Genomic DNA, 18,537 nt, shown 5'->3' on the forward strand with positions numbered 1-18,537 from the left:
AAAGCAAAAATATTATCTGAATATCTTTTTGGCTTTTCTTTTGATATCAATTTCACAGTATTTATGTATTTGATCAAAAAGTTATTAATATGTGCCCCCCCCCCATAATTTCAACTGAACAACTGATTTGTGAGTGTTATTGTAAATGAATCATTTAGACTCTTTGAATCAATGAATTGAGACAGTCTGAACTGATTCACATGAATGAATCAATTCAGTGTATTACCCAAGTACTTTTTGAACATTCACTTTCTTGTTTTTTTGTTTAATATATAAATAATCCAACGTAATTTTATATTTGGCAATATATCTTACATGCATACAGAAATAAATATTTTTTCAAAGGTCTAAATAAAGTTTATAGTAGCAGTTTAAAAAAAAAATGCTATTAAAAAAATTTCAAATAATTGTATTCTTTCTACTTCAAAATGTCCTGTTTAAGTCGTTTTACAATTTTTTTATTATTTGTGACATTTACTAGGAGTTTCTAAATATTTTTTTTTTTTAAGTAAATCTAGCACTTTTTTTGTGTGTATGTTCAGATTAAGGCATTAGTGTGAATTATAAGCACATCTTCTAGCAGCAGCCGTAATGTGAAGGATGCTCTTTAAACTCCATAAAGCAGAAGGTGAATCGCTCGTCCCAGATCCGTGTCGTATCCCTCACACGATTCAATCATTGCCGAAAGCTCTCGCTGCCTCCAGTCACCAGATCTCACGCTCTTACAGGAATCCATGTCACTGCAGACTCTTCAGACCAAAGCAGCTCTTCTGCAGCATCCACCTGATTCACCAGATTTCAGCTTTGAGTAACACTTCTGAACTTCTTTCTGTTGACCTCAGATCAGTTTGGTCTTGTGAATGTCTCTGACGGGGTTTGAGAGTTTAGATGCAGATGTCAGAAGTGTTGGTGTGATGTTATTTTGTGAGAACACAGCCTGACATAATTAATGCTCCATGAAACCATGATAGGGTTTGAGACACAGGCCAGAAATGGAAAGAACCACAAAATAGTTTGCCAAGCATGGTTTTCCTTCATGTGTTGATGTACTTCCTGTTGAAACAGGAAGTTTGGGCAGAACATAGTCATTAAGTTTATAAAATATATATATATATATATACATATATATATATATATATTTTTTATTATTATTATTTTATATAAGTATTACTTTTTGTTTTATTTAATTAATAATTTATATTTTATTTGGTCTATTTTATTAATGTTATTATTTTAAAATTTTTACTTTTTTTATTGTTTTACACTTTATTTTACATTCATAATTGTATTTTCATTTATTATTGTTTTTATATTTGCATTACATTTGATTGTTTTTACATAATACATAAACGTCTAGTTTTGTTCCATTTATTTTATTATGTTTTTATTTATTTATTTAATTTTTTGGCATTTGTTTACATCACTGTATGGCCAGACTATTCCATACTTTTTCTGTTTCTAGCTGATGTCAACTGAGAGGGGAAGTTTTTAGAGAGCATTCTATAAAATGTACTATATCTTCTAAGAAAAAGATGAGAAATCCATATTTTTAAATTAATATATATTTTTTCAATATTTAAATTAAATATATAATATTAGTGTTTTTCTCTCTAGAAGTGAAGTTGTTTTTAATGCATAAATAAATGCATTTGGACTGACTATGATTTCCAGGCTGTTTAACGGTGGCTGTGTGCAGATATTTCTGCATTGCTCTGCGTGATCACTTCTAGACGCCTCATTTCACTGGTATTTCGAGCCGAGTCAGCAAACGCTCCTCTTACATGTTAAACAGCATCAGGCGCATTATCTCCCTCTCCGTTAGCGTCGTTTAGACTAAACAAGCATCTCTGAAACAGCAGAAATAAACCGTAGCATGCATATGAAATCATATAAAGTCTCATCAGTGACATTATGAGTTCAGCTTCTTTTTCGGTTTCCAAAGGCCTTGTCTAATTGCTGCACATATTTTTGTACGGGAAACAGCTTTAGCTGGAGATTGAGGGAAACATTTGATACGCCCGCTGCAGTTAATGAACTTGTATTTCAAGCACAGACTTCCAGTTGTCTGGCACAGGTGTTTCGGAGAGGCTCACGTGTCCAGCTGGGCGCTGTTATTAATCTGAAGTCCCCCTGCAGAACGTCAGTACACCATGAGCGTGTTTTCGGGCCGCTCGCTGCGCTTTTGTCTCTCCGATGAGGAGAATTAGTGAGAATGTGTCAGGTGAGGGACGCCGAAAGGTCATTCTCTTCTTGCTGTCACACTTTGAGAAAGCCTGTTAAAGCAGAAGCTCATTCAGAGTTCAGGTTTTCACTTTCGTGAGCACAATATACTGTCCTTCACTGTCATTTCCCTGCTTGCACATAAAAGATGTACATTGTTTGGACAGTTATTCATGTGAAAAACCTTGCATAAATATTACCTTGAAAAAAATATGTGGCTAAATGAAATCTTTTAAAGCAGTGTTATTTTCGTATTCTTTTATATACATCTATAGTATTTAATATTTTTTAAATAGCTTTTATTTTTATATTTTACTAAAGTAGTAGTACTTTAGTAATTTAATTTAATTTAATTTAATTTAATTTTTTTATTTCCTTGACAATAAATCAAATAGAAAGTAATTTAATAAAATAAAATGATTTTTTTTTTCATTTTACTTATTTTTATTTTTATTTTATTTAATTTGTACACTTTTTTTGATGCTTAAAACAGCCAATGCTTTCCAGGTGATGAGCTCTTTCTGGAAATGCGTCTTTAATGTCTTTAAAACACTGGCAAAGATAGATTAATGGCTTGTTCGGTGAATTAATTTGATTATAATGGCAGTAAATGCTCATTATGATTTATGCCTTCAGGAAACGTTGTGACATCACACTGACCGTACTGTAGAAGACGTCTCTAGATTTGGCTGATGTCCAGATCATGCGATGATGAAACTGACCTCATGACTCGTTCACTCGTTTGATTTACTCTGAAAGCCGTCGCTGTTCTAACACACCGGCGCCGGACGGGTGACCGGTTTGTCACTAATGATCTTAAATCATGAAATCTGCTCTCCGTTACTGTATGTAGGTGTCACGTCTCCCCGATGGGTTTTTATCAGGTTTATTGCTACTGAAAGTGCATTATCAGACTAAAAGACATTCGGCACCACCAGCTGAATCCAGACACGACCTCACAGCTCCCAAACTACTTCTAAAAGAACACCCATCTGTGCTGCATTTTATGTTGTGTTTTATTTAATTTTATTTTAGTTTAGTATATAATAATAAAATCATTGTATTTTAACTTAATTCACTTTGATCTTTTTATTTTATTTTACTGTTTATATTATATTTTGTTTTATTTTTAATATTTTCTTTCACTATATTTTATTTATATTATTGTTTTATTTTAGATTTTATTTTTATTTTAGTTTGTTTTATTATTTGTATTATTGTTAATTTATATTTTTATTTAAACTTATTTTATTTAGCATGTTACTTAATACATTTAATTATTAACCTCGACGAAATATGCATATTTACATAAATTTAAATTGCATTTTACTGTTTATATTTAGTATTTGTTTTACTTAACTTTTTGTCTTTTATTTTTTATTTTATCTGTCTTTTTTCTTTTATTATTTTATATATTTTTTTGTTTTAATATTTAAGTTTTTTATATTTTATTTCAACTTGATTTATTAGTTTTTTATTTTAATTTAACTTTTATTTATCGTTATTATATATTGAGGCATATTTATATATTGAGGCATATTTTTGCCTCATTATGTGATTTTGCTTTCTATATAAATTTTTTTAATTTTACTTTTTATATTCTATTTCATTTATTTTCTTTGATCTTTTTTAATTTGGTTTTATTTTGTATAATAATTTTTTGTTTGTTTTTATTATTGATTATATTTTATTTATTTTTATTTGTTTACTTATTTTACTTTTAATTTAATTTTATTTAGATCGTGACAAAATATAAGTGGATTATCCGACTAAACATACCAGCCAAATGCAGACGTGACCTCACAGTACTCTTTCTAAAAGCACACAATCAGCGCTGCATTGACCCAGATGCATTATATTCAGTTTATTTCTTCACATGTTCTGCTAAGATGAATCTGAAAGAGCACAACATCTCATACAGACCCCGTTCAGGTCAGTTTCCACTGCTTTAATTTCAGATTCCGGTCTGTCTGTTTTTGAAGCTCGTCTGGAGTCGGTGCTAATGTCAGGCCGGGCACACCGAGCGCAGCACCCCGATGATCTCTCATCAGCGCTCTCTAGAGGGATGCTCTGATTTCAATTAGAGAGCGAAGCGTTATCAGGCTCCTACATCGAGCACGGCAATAATTAGAGGTGGGATAGGATCTGACGGGCCGCTCTGCATGCATAACGCTGTGCAGAAGCTAGCGTTTCATTAGCGGCGTCTCCGGTGCTGACATCAGCAGAGCCGCTGTGTTTTCAGCACACAAGCGCTCGCTCCTCAGCCACAAAGACTCTTTAGATGTAGTTCCTGTGAGCCGCGGGCCACCGGTCTGAATCACACCAGCGAACCGGCGCATTATCACTCTCTGTCATCCTCTTCTGAAAGGGAGGCTCCTCTTTGGGAGTTTTTCTGCAAACGTGGCACTTTCCGCGCAGATAAGACCCTTCAACTTCAAGGGGGTTGTTATTTTGCTCTAGGTGCATCATCATAAGGGAACTCCAGCTTTTTTGGTACAACATCTGAGCGGGATCGTTGCTCGCGCAGATGTTTTTGTGATTATCGCTGCGGGATGGTTTGGTAAAAGGACCCGAGGAAGAGTCTTGTAAATTGCACGCTGTCTGCAGAATGCCAAGAGGCCGCGGCGCTCGATTGACCCGTAATGGACGAACAAACATTTGATGATCTGGATCCAGCTATAAATTGAGTCTTTGGCTTCCACAAATAGAGCAAGCTGAAAACAGATGTGTTTTTACACTGAAACTAAGAGTCCGTGTATTGTAACGACTGTAAACATGCCCCTAAAGAGTGTTCAAATCTTTACCTCTCTTCTTCACTGGCAGAGATGAATAATCAGTGACAAGTTGGTGCAGATGTCGAGGGCTGGCAACATGATGATTAGCATTGGGTTTGTGTTAGCTTGGCATCTTTTCATTTAATTTACATTTTATTTTGTGTGTGTGTGTGTATATATATAGTATTATGTTTCAGAGTAATATAATATATATATATATCGGAAAATATTGGTAATCAGACATTTAAAAAATAAATGTGCAAACATTTAGATTGAATAGCAAATTTAGTAAAATTCATATTCTGAAATAATAATAATAATAATAATATTCATTATTTGTATTATTATTATTAGTTGTCTTAAGTTACTGTTTTTATTTTATTTATTTTATATGTTAAGCTTCTTTTAACCAGTATTCAAAAATACTTTTAATAATAATAATAATAATAATAATAATAATAATAATAATTGTAATAGTAATAGTAATAATAATAATAGTAATAATAATAACAATAATAATAATAATAATAATAATAATAATATGTACAATTTATGGCACATGTCATACACAATGGCAATTTAAAGTGCTTTACATTAAAAGGATTATAATAATCAGAAAATAATCACAACAAATGTATAAAATAAAAGTAACAATAAAAGCAAATAATACAAACAGATTAAAAATTGAATAAAATTTATTAAAACAGTTTTTGCATTAAAAAGATACATACTATAGATTGAAACCTATCTGACGTTGCATTCAGTAAATAATTTTTATTGTTTTATGTTATTGGTATTATCACTGTTAAAATTTGTGACTCTGGACCACAAAACTAGTCATAAGAGTCCATTTTTTTTTTTTTTATTGAGATTGAATCATCTTCTGAAAGCTGAATAAATGAGGTTGCTGTATCGTTTGTTAGGAGGACAATATTTGTCTGAGATGCAACTATTTGAAAATCTGGAATCTGAGGGTGCAAAAAAATCTAAAAATTGAGAAAATAGCCTTAAAGGTTGTTCAAATTAAGTCCTTAGCAATGCAAATGACTAATAAAAATTTAGGTTTTCATATACTTGCAGTAGGAAATTTACAAAATATCTTCATGGAACATGATCTTTTCTTAATATCCTAATGATTTTTGCAATAAATGAAAAATCATTTTGACCCACACAATGTATTCTTGGCTATTACTACAAATACACCTGTGCTACTTCAGACTGGTTTTGTGCTCCAGGGTCACATATTTCTTCTCTGGGAGTGCTGGTGACTCGGCGGGCGTCAGGTCAGATGGAGAGGGTTGGCAGAGCGCTGGGTGGCGTGGGTTTGTCTTCTTTGGCTCCGCAGCTGGTGACCTTCATCAGCTCGTCTCTGCTAGCATCACAGCGCTGGATCTCGGATCTCGGCCCCCGGCGCTCACTTCTCTTATGCATCTCACATTGCAATTATGTATGTACCTGCCAGCGCTGTCTCTCCGCACGCATCCTGCCCCTTTCCTGCTTCCTCTGTTCGTCCCGCCCTTCACGCGACCATTAGTGCCAACAGCTTAGCGGGTTGTCCCGGAGCAAGGTGACACGGCACCAGGACGTCCAGCCCCGGACTCCATTAGCGCCAGCTTTCCCGATCTCCATCCATCCGTACGGCACTCATTTGTGTTAAACACACCGAGTGCATGCCTATTAGTTTCTGCTGCCCACAGGACACAGAAACACTAATGAGATCGCAGTCGTTTCTCGCACTCAGCAATGAGATTGAATGCAGAACAAACTGACACTTCAGTTCAAGTCAGATTTTACTACTGTTGAAAAGTAATCTTGTTACGTCTCGTAAGAAATCTAAGTTTTGATTAAATTTGCCAAGACTCATAAATGGCGATTCAATTAAGTGCAAAGCAAATGGGAAGTGTTGTTTCTAATATAACTTTGAGATGTGAAAAAGCACTTTTGGTTGCAGATCGGGAATCTAAGAACAGTTTGAGAGCAGAGATCTCATTTGTGTCTTGTATAAAGTGTTGAGATTGAAAGTCCGACACTATTTTTGAAGTCTTATTATTCTCCTGGTGAAAAGTAATGTCAAAGAATTTCATAAGAAATATCAGGAATGTCTCGATTTTGCTCAACTTTGGCAAGACTTGTACAACAAGTGTGCGATTTCAGCTGTGCTCAGATTTGCGATCTGCAATCAGAAGTCAGAGATCTCAGCTGGTTTTCATGCAAAGCAATGAGATTGAATGGAGAGCTGACTGACGCTTTTGTTGGAGTCTTTTGGAAATGTGATCTCATTATGCATCGTAATCTTAAATAATTTCGTAATAAATGCAAACCAAATGGACAGTTTTTCTCTTAAGATCAGAAATATTTCTAAAACTGGGCTCCTGTTCATAATCTTCAGCAAAGAGTTTCTTTGCTATTTTACAACAAAGACTTGCTATAAATATATAAATATATATTTGTATAAATATATAAGAATGCTTGAATCAAGATGAATTTACTGTACAAGTAAAATGTCTTAAGATGTCTTGTTTCTGGTAAAAATATAAACATTTTTGTTAGTTTTTGCTTCAAACCAGCAAAAATATCTGAATTAAGATTATATATATATATATATATATATATATATATATAAAATCTATATATATAAAATCTATATATATATATATATATATATATATATATATATATATATATATATATATATATATATATTAGCCTTTGAATTTTTTTTTTTTTTGAAAACAAAACTTAATATCTTAAATCATTTTACCGGTCAACTAAATGCATCTTGATTTGAGGATGTTTAGATATTTATACTAGAAAACAAGACCAAATATATATATATATATATATATATATATATATATATATATATATATATATATATATATATATATATATATATATATATATAGTGAAAGTAATCTTGTTATGATGCATAAACTCATAAAGAATTTCTAAATAAATGTCTTATTTTTTCTCAGTTCGTCCAAGAATCAAACAACACTTAGATTCATAACAAATGGAAAGCTTTTAATATCAAACTCTAGTTGGGTAATTTTGATGAAATAATAATAGCTAAAATAATTCAGCTAACTAACACAATAAAAACTTAGTTGTCTGTTTTAGCAAATAAACTCTTCAATTCTATTCAAGTTCCCAATCTGCAATCAAAAGTCAGAGATCTCAATATGAGCTCAAAGGTTTCTCTCCAAATTCTCTCCGGTCCAATTGATCTGATCTAGGATTCACATTCATTTTATAACTCATAACTGTTTTATCTTCAGGAATTTGAAGACAAACCCAGCTAAGGTCTGATGAACTATGAAGCACTTCCGGGCAGGATTCACAGATGAATATCTACTCCGTCTGATTAATTGCGCAGCTCCCAGAGTGCCGCAGTGAACGGTGGCAGATGGTGGAAATTCTGCGGATCCTAACACACTCGGATGGCTTTCCTTGAACACCCGGCCTGTGTGTTTGCGTGCGTCCGATTCCCTGATGTCCCCATGTCAAGCCCGCGTCTGTCCGTTTGCACACATTCCTACAGCGCCATTACACACAGGCAGGGTGATGAATTACTTTTAATAAAGCAAACAGTTGTTTCGTGTCCAGATCAATCTTTCTCTCTGTTGCCATGCCAGCCGTTGTCACAAGTAATTGCCTAAACCCCTCGCCGTGTGAAATAGGGCTCTTTCGGAAGAAAGCTGAACTTGCAGCGGCCTCGATTTCCTACTCCAGTGCACTTTACGCCGCAGCGGCGAGCCACAGGGGACGGCGTGGCCGGATGCTGTCGTTACTGTGATACTGCCGCCCAGTCGCGCGCAGATTCTGCGTTTCCTTCGAGCACACGGGACACGGACACGTCTCAGGTCACGGCCCTGGAGCGGGTCAGGTGACAAGTAGTCTCCAGCTGGCATGGAAACACACTCATTTTGACTCGTTTGAAATGCTTGCAAAGATTAATGACGTTTGATTAGCTTCCCACAGGAATCCAGATTAATATTCATACAGATTAGCCCTGTTATTTTGGGCTGCGCCTTCATGCTATGAACAGTTGGTGACGGCAGTTTCAATTAAGGTTTGTTGTTTGCTTGGTCGTGTCTTGATCTCCCTGCAGGTGGACTGGCTGCCTTTAACCTGATCAGAGGTGTCAGGGCTCTGGTGTGCGACCTAATTTCTCAATGGTGCGACTAAAAAAAAAATCAGAGGTCGCACCAGACGTTCGAGGCAAAAAGAAAGAGTCTCTGCGACTCTGAAAGTCTCCCTGTGGTTCAACAACAGAGACTAGAGCCTTTCGTTTCAGCCCGAGGCCGACGGACCCGACTTTTTTACGTCCCTCGAGCCAGGCTTCAGGCCAATTTTCATGTCATAGTTCAGATGTGGGCCAGGCCACCTGACTGTTTTAGACTTCTCCTTACTTTAATATTTTAGACATCCACCAAGTAGAGCTTAAAAAATATTTCCTCACTGGTGGAAACAACACAAGACCGTGCTACCGCGACTTGCTTGCCGCAAAGCACCGGCAAAAGTAATTAGCATTAATGTGACGGGGGAAATAGTATGGAGAAATTTGAATTAATGACTAATAAACCAGTGTTTTCTGAGTCTGAAGTTGCCGAGCCTGACTCATCATCTCCTTTAGAGATAAGTGCATCTTCAACAGATTATTATTATATTGAAAGAGTTTTTGTTTTCGATTTGTTGTATTTCGTTAAGTAGTCACCTAAAACTTTCTATAGATATATTTATCATGTCTGTGAGGCATGTTTTCACTGAGTGTCGGTTTATTTGAGTGTAGTGTTTAAACATTATTATATGCTTGAACTGTTTTATATCTTTAGATTTTATTTTAGGCGGGTCGTGACGATTTGCGAAGGCTAAATTGATCAAATATAGGCACACTGTCTGCCGCTGGCTGCTTGGTCGATACTTAAAAAAACTAACAAAAAGAAGGTATATTTAATAAACAAAAAAATGCTCCAAATGGTTTTCTAAGTAAACTTAATAAAAAAAAATGAAACAAAATATAATCACTTTGCCGTTACATACAAAAATTTTAATAGCTGAAACAGTAGTATAAGCTGTTTTGGGACTGTTTAGCTGTTCAAATCGGACACTAGAGCATCCTTTCGTCCAGACACAGTGAAGATCTGATGAGAAACAGTGTAGAGGTACCACTTCTGGAAGATTGTGATGCTAGAGAGAATGTGGCCAGCTGGTTTAGCCAAGGCCAAAGATCAAGAAGGCCACTCTACAGGAGTTAAATGTACACATTTTCTGTGGAAACAGAAAAATGGGTCGAACCTCAGGATCTCTTTCCATGACAGAAGAATGTTAGTCGAGCAACTAAGCCCAAGTCTATTGACTTTCTAACATCCAGAGTCTGCATAGAACTTAGTTAAATTACTTAGTTAAATTAGTGGTTCTATATTTTAACCGCTACATGTGTTGCGAATCAGGATGCATTTGTCTGGTAATCACATGGGAGATCTGTGCGCTAGCATTCCACGCTAGCTCTAAACAGAGCTGCTGGACAATAACCAGCCATGAGGGCTGAATATAAAATCCTGCCCCAGTTCTCTCTCATCTAGCAGCGTTTTCACTCCCTCTCTCTCTCTCTCTCTCTCTCTCTGCTGTACTGGCCTCGTCCGGATCGCTTGTTTACGTGTTAGTGGACGCACAAGCTAAACATCTGCTATTTTAGTGTCCCTCTGTTTCCTGTTTCTCAGTGTCACTCAAGTTCAGTTTAGCGCTCTGTGTTTGTAATCATGTCACAAGCGGCCATGTTGTCCATGTGCTTCGGGTTCATAACTCCTTATATGTAGCGGCTGAGAGCAAATTATGTACTTGGGCCTCAATAGTATTTGGTAATATTCCACATTTAGACGGAGATCTCCTAGCAAACATATTCCATCTTTAAACAGATTTTTATCACTTTCCAGGGTATGGCTAGTTCTGTTCTGAGTACTTGTCAGCATGTTGCCATCAGGTTGCTACAGCATTTTAGGTGTTCGTTAATATGTTTCTCTGTGTTTTCTAGCATGTTTTGAGCGATAGTTTGGACGTTACTTAAAAGTTTCTAGGGTGTGTCTATCTAGGGGTCTGTTAGCATGTCGCTAGGTTTTCTGGGTGATTGCTAGTTTAATTACTGTTCAGGTTTGGCTTGTTTTAGTATCTAGCAGGTGAGTCTGAGTGCTATAAAGGTATTTTTTATGTCAAGGGAGATTGTTTTCCTTGAGTAGAGCAATCTTCCTTGACTTAGCAAATAGCACTAATGCTAATGCAAGTGTGGATGTAGTGATTGTTTAAAATGCTCATCCCGTGAGCGGCTCCATGAGAATTGGTGGTGATTTGTTTTATAATGAAATCTAATTAAGGTTAATAAAGTGGATAAGAGGTGAGACTCCGTACTGTATGTGATGTGATTGGCTCGATGAGTTGACAGAAATGCCTGCAGGCTTTTTCCTTCTGAAGGATGTGTGCTGCATCTTGACGTCGTTGCTCACAGTTAAGATAAAAGCCGGTGGATTTCGCCCGATCTGTTTCGGCTCGTCTCGCAGCGCTGCTGATGTAGCTCTCTCAGCTTTCTAAAGTCTTTTAATTCCCACATTTATGGTTTATACTGAATTCATTTTTAACTGCATCTGCTTTGTAATACGAGTGAAACCATGAAAGAAGAACGACTTCTTTCTTTAATGAGGCGTTCGTATGGAACAGATATAAGTCCTACATGTTTAAAGATGATCTTGTTTATCATTTACTGCATTACTCTCTCTTTTTTCTGAGCCTTTGTAAGAACTTTTTTGAAGGTTAAGATGAGGTTATGTTGCAAAGGTCAGCGTCTTGACATGCTTCTGCAGAGCGTTGCACACTTTCCTGTTTTTGTAGTAAATGTACTCTACATGAGCTAGAAAAACAAGCCAGAGCTCTTGAGAAACAGCTTGAAAAGTTGGCACTACTCTTACACAAGATGTGTTCCCAAACTCTGTCCCAAAATTTCTGGGTTTTTCATTTGATTTTTGTCATGTTGTGTTGTGTACACAGCTGTACGACAGAAACAAAACGCAAAAAAAAAAAACTAAAAAACACTGCGTCTGATTCATTATAGTGAATCAATTGATTCATTGTAGGTGAATTCATTTGAAAGGATTCATGTTATTGAGACAATAATAGCCTTTAGGCAATAATCAAACACCTAAACTGTTGAGTCTGATTCCTTTTAGTGAATCATTTCATTGAATCAGTTGATTCATATTAGTGAATGAATTTTTGAGGACTCTTGTAAATTATATAATAAAATCATTTAGGCAATAAAACACCACCGAAACTGTATATTATATAATAAAAGCATTTTGTTATTGTGAATCAAAATAATAATGACAATCATTCCTGTTTTGCAGTAAATGTATTCTGCAAAAGGTAGAAAACTAAGCCAGAGCTGTTTTGAAACAAGTTTAAAAAGTTGGCGCTTCTTGGAGGAGCTACCCACCAGATGACAAAGACTTGCATCAATCGCTGCACACACTTTGATGGTTGCACTGTAAATGCATTCAGTTGCATTTTTGTAGCACTTCCACATTCACTCCAGACAGTGTTGACGTAGCTGCCATCTGGCTTTGATTAATGCATTTAACAATCAATAAGTGAAGCATCTGCTAATCTGCAAAGCTCCTCTCCACCATAGTCGCTGGATTATGAACACTAGATTTGATGATCAGGACGTGGCATTGACTAAGTTCCTTGATTTCTACATCAGGCATACTGCATGTCGTATGAGTCCTGAAATGAGAAGTTCTGGCATCAGAACCAGCGCAATTAGCATCAGCGCGCACTTATCTGTCACCTGCAGCTCTGAGGCTGATTCCAGACAGGTGTGATTACAATGGCAGGTTTTTTTGGGAACGTTTGGGCCATCTTTGTGCAGCGTGAGGAAGTTGTGACAGGCGCTGATTGCCGAATGCACAGCATTGATTACGGTCCTGAAGTGTGACCTTTTTTCGGCGCATCCCTTCACAGTTTGATGCGGATCGTGGATCGATGGCGCTCGGCGATGGAATGCGTGTGATTGCACAGTAAATGCATTTCGGCTGAGATATGGTTGGATATGGATGTCACATTTTATTGTCACTGACTTCGATATGTACAAAAAGGTGTTTTGTGGGTTTTCAGAGTTGAGGAATGACTAGATAAAAACAAACATGCTCCTAACTTAACTAGCTTTTAGAGTGACAGTAGTTTAAATGTCACTTTTCTAGTACATTGTTGCTTTTTGTCCAAAAAAGTTGTCAAAATTCTGAATTTCTAGGTGTGTGTTTTTTCATGTTTTCATCATTATATTACATTATATTATAATTATTAATAATATAATAATAGGCTAGCATTTAGTCAGTAATAAAACCACCTAAATGGTTGCACTGGATTCATTTTACTGAATTGTTACAGTATATCAGTTGATTAATTTTAGTGAATTAATTTTAAAGAGTTCATATAAATGACATAGACTAATAATAACATTTAGGCAATAATCAAACACCTCCTAAACTATTAAATCAGATTCATTTTGGTGAATCAATTGATTAAATTTGAATGGATCAAGTTAAAAGTGCTATTAGTGCTGTCAAACGATTAACTGCATCCAAAATAAAAGCTTTTGTACACAATATACAGTATGTGTGTTTACTGTGTATTTATATATATATAAATATATATATATATATATATATATATATATTCAAATGAACTATTCTCTGATTCATTTGAGTCTTCTTGTCTTTTGTGGTTGTTGTTCTTGTGAAACATTTTAACAGTTAAATCCTAGTATTTGTCTCTTTGTTTCCGCTATATATAATTGTGATTGATTTATGAGTTTATTAATAGTTTTTAGTGTGAAGTTTAATGTTTAGCACTCTAATTGAGATCCCATCTGTTTTTCTGCTGGGTAATTGCTTGATAATTAATTGTTTGTATATAAAAAGATAATTGTATCATCTGATGTTATCTTATCAAAAAGATATCACCCCATATCAGTGCTAATTTTTATGACTTCTTTTGTAAAAGTTAGCTTGACTTTAAAATATGTGTCATTCAGTCTTTGTCAACTGAGACAGTAAAGCAGCTGTTGTCATGTCTGGAGCAGTGTTTATGACCATAACCATCACACACGGTCATTACCAACATAAAGCACATCACTGGACATGTAAGTCATTAAATATCTGCACAAATGTGCCCTAATGAAGTTTTTCAGCCTCATAATTATTCGCGTCTCTTTGTAGTTAGTGTAAGTCAGGTGATTAGCAGCACAGCAGAGTCTGGCTCAGTAATTAGTCCTAAACAGCCTCGTTTGCTTCATCTCTTCATCACACTTTTCTGTCTGTGTTTTTAGCCAAAATCACAGCAGGTGAGGTACCGGAGGAGGCGAGTGTTGCTAGGCGAGTGTTGCTAGGCAGCCGGTGACTTCATCAGGGGGCAAGTGTACCTGTCTGTAGGAATGATGTCTGTTAAGGGCACTTAGGTACAGATAGATACAGATAGATTACATTTTGGTTCATATTTAATCAAAAATTCTAATATAAACAAAAAAGCTGTTATTTTTTTATAAAGATAATAAAGACCATTAAGGTCTTAATTTTTTGCATTATGATATTATTTTTTTTACTGCAATTAGCACATTATGCTTCTGTATTTTAATTACTGTAATGTGTCTAGATATATTGCTTCTTCTTTTTTTTAAGAACCGTCTTCCTACTGCAATAAATATTTGACTATTTTTTATAATGGAGTCATCTATTAATACACATGCAAATACACACTAACTATTAATTGTACGTTATGTCAAGTTGTACCTCTTAATTTTTTTATATCACATTCCTGTAATGAGAGAGAATTTAAAGGGAAAGTACACAAAAAGTTATGAAAATGATGTCACTATGCACACACACACACACACACACACACATATATATTTTATTTCAATTGAGAATAGACAAAACACAACACATAACACAATATAAACATGTAAAAAAGGATAGATATATTTATAAATATTTTGTGTGTAAATAGTATATTAAAAATTACATATACAATATGTGTATAATATTTATACTTATGTTTAATATCATTTAATCATTTAAAAAATGCAAGCATTTATATACCTAATTATCATATTTTTCTATTACACTTCAAATACGGCTTGCAATATAACATGGTATATATTAATGTTTATATATATATATATATATATATATATATATATATATATATATATATATATATATATATATTAAAATATAAAAGAATTTTGTCAGTGCGAGTCTACAGATATCTGGTCTCAGGTTGATTGCTGTTAGTGTAATGGAAATCATTTTAATTTAGCACATGTTTAAACCTCGTAATGCGACGCAAAGCACGCCGCTGTTTGAGTTTTCAATTGAAGTGTTCAGAAAACGTCTGAATCACGGCGGGCGATCTTTGTGGGATTGAATCATTCTTGTTTAATGTTTTGTCACTCATTCTTCTGGAACCTTGAGAACCTTGAGCAGCATCTCTTCATTCTGAATGCTGAAAAACTTGCTGAAGGAATCAATGTGTCAAGCGGCTGAGAGGTGTGTTTGACAGTTTTCCCAGTGTTATGTCTGTGGTTATGATTATATGTAATTGACTGTGGATGGAGCGTCACATTTAAGATGTCAGATGCCAGCGCAGCCAGACGCCACACTTGATCTGAACAGTTGTGTCTCCATATGCCATCCCGGCTCAGATCAGTCATTCTCCAGCAGTCGCTGAAAACAACACTGGATTGACACGCACTGGAGAGCTGCGTCATCTGATGGATGTAGGGACATGCAGAATGTATTTCCACTACTCTATATAGAATTGAACTATTTTTAGTTTAAACTCCCACTTAAAGATTCTGGTTCTTTAAAGAGAAAGTTTGCCATTTCTGTTCCACTTAGATCTTCAAAAGAAATTGTAAAGAATATAATGCAAAACAGGTTTCCTGAACACTCATCCTCCCTTCATTGGTTGGTCAAACTGATAGTCCCGCCCCCAAACTCTCATCATTGGTTGAGTCAGTGCTCCTGAAAAACACATTTACACAAATACAAACACAAATACACATTTTTTATTATTTTAACATTGTGTAAATTACACGTTTTTTTTAACAAGAAACAAGTATTTTAATACATATTTTAAGAGCCACTCTGACTGATTCAGTGATTGAGTGAATTTGAAATCAAACTGATTTAATAACTTTGATATTGATTCGTTGTAAAGAGCCAGTTCATAAGAGTCGCTTTGAACCTGTTTTCTGAACACTTCTTCAGATTTTAGATGAAAATATCTTAACGTTTCACAAGTTACACTGCCTTTAATGACTCAATAGATCTTTTAAAGAAGCTAATAAAATTGTACATAATAATTGTTTTCTATATGCTTTACAAACAATAATGTATTTGGTAGCAAGTTTATATATATATATATATATATATATATATATATATATATATATATATATATATATATATATATATATATATATATTTTAAGAGCTATTTAAAGACTGAGTAAGTCGTTCGGGAATCTTGAGTATTTTCATTTTTCATTTTAAGTTTTTTTCTTTACACTTCTTCTGCACAACTATATTAATATTACACAAGTTGCATCATCTTGTAATGATTCCGTGAACAGTTGTTTAATTCATTAAAAGAAGCTGATAAAAATTGGCCATAATAATTGGTGTTAAATATATACTAAACTAACAATAATGAATTTGGTTACACATTTTTATTCAGTTACTTAATGATTGAGTGAGTTATTCAGGAATCATAAGTCTATGTTTTATTGATTCGTTAGTAAAAACCAGTTCATAAGAGTCATTTTTAGCAGAAGCAGACCATTTGTTTGTGAATCACTATATTGATTGTTTTTTATGCTTGTTGTTGTATGCAAACATTGATATTGTCTATTTAGCATGCAGCTTTTTTTTCTCTTCAAACTTACAACTTTGGTTAAATGAAAGACACATTTGTTTATCTGCAGTCATCTATTTTAGTATGACATGCTACCCACATAAGCGCAAAAAAACTCATGTTCAAGAATCATTAATGGATCTCAAGATCATTACAATCCTCCAGTTCCAGTGCTTTTTCTTTTTTCTAAATGCCTGCTTTGTTCAGACCAGATTGTGGCAGTTCAGTGTTTTTCCCCTCTTTGCATGTAATGGGAAATTAAATGCATAAAGTTAATAAAGTGAAATGAGAGGCGGAGAGATTGGTGTTGTGTTAGTGAGAATGAAAGCGATGCTGGATGATGCCGTCGGCATCTGTGCTGGGAATTCAGTGCGCTAATCAACCAATTAGAGCTTTCGGATTCGGCGGAGAGACGTAACACAAAGCCCGGCCTGTCATTTAATCAACTTAATTCGAATTTAAAACCGGCGGAGTGCAAGCACGCGGTTTGCTTACGTTGAATAATCACGTATATGTTTAGCTCTCGCTAAAAGTAAAACACATTTGCTTTAAAATTGCATTACAGAAACAGGATTGTATCCTAGCCTTCTGAAACAAACCCCTTTCAGGCAGATATTGATGGTGTAACCTAAAAGCGCTCAACGTGCATGTGTACGACGAGTGCGTCCAATCCCAGCGCAGTGGGCCGTTTACAAAGAGGCAATTAATATCGAGCCAAGCATGGTGGCCTGCGACGTCCTATAATAACATGGTTAGACCAAAGGTTAATGTGTTGAATTCAATATGCATCCCCATTCGTTTCAATGAAGCTGTCCGAGAAAAAAGAGAGGTAGTCTGTAATCAAAGGGCTCCCTGTGCAAAGTGAAATTAATTATAGGGGCCTTCATAAATTCAATGTCATGTCTTAATCTTCCACTGGACCCCTCCCAACCGTTATCAGCTCGGCTGAAAGTGGGCGCATGCTCGGGCCGATCTAACGGCTGTGTGAGATGATAATTGTGAATGAGTCCGCTCGGACCAGAGACTCCTTTAGTGAAAAGTCAGTGAAAATGATGGTGTTTATCAGCCCATCTCCCTCACGGTGAATATAGAGAGGACATTATGTGTTCTGGAAGTGAACTGCTGTGATATTTAATACCGTCGAGCGGTCTGGTCTGCATCGAGCGATCAAAATAAAAGCAGCCTTTTTGAAAACATGAATGCATTCATGTCTGAGATACGACGTCTGTATCAGCTCCTGCATGACAGACAGACTTTAAAGGAGTAGTTCATCCAAAAACTACTCACCCTCAGACCATCCAATATGTAGTTTGTTTTTCAAAATTTTGAAAAATGTATCATCGCATCAAATGCTCACCAATGGATGCTCTGCAGTGAATGGGTGCCGTCAGAATGAGAGTCAAAACTGAATCAGGAGAGAAATATGCACAGATTTGCACCATTTACAAGCGAGTCATAAACAGCTCTAAACAATTAAGAGATTACTTTTTTACTGGAGGAAGAGTTATTGTGGATTATGGACATGTATTTTAGCCTGGAAATGACGGTTTAAAGTTAAAACATCTTAGTGATGTATTTGT

At 35.2% G+C, this 18,537-nt stretch overlaps 1 protein-coding gene across 3 annotated transcripts in view; it reads left to right on the forward strand.

The window, feature by feature from the left end:
• LOC113110183 (tetratricopeptide repeat protein 28-like) overlaps nucleotides 1-18,537 on the forward strand; it is a 265,529-nt gene that overhangs the window by 151,748 nt on the left and 95,244 nt on the right. The window lies entirely within an intron of this gene.

This window comes from Carassius auratus, chromosome 10 (assembly GCF_003368295.1).
Source record: "Carassius auratus strain Wakin chromosome 10, ASM336829v1, whole genome shotgun sequence".
NCBI classification, from domain to species: Eukaryota; Metazoa; Chordata; class Actinopteri; order Cypriniformes; family Cyprinidae; genus Carassius; species Carassius auratus.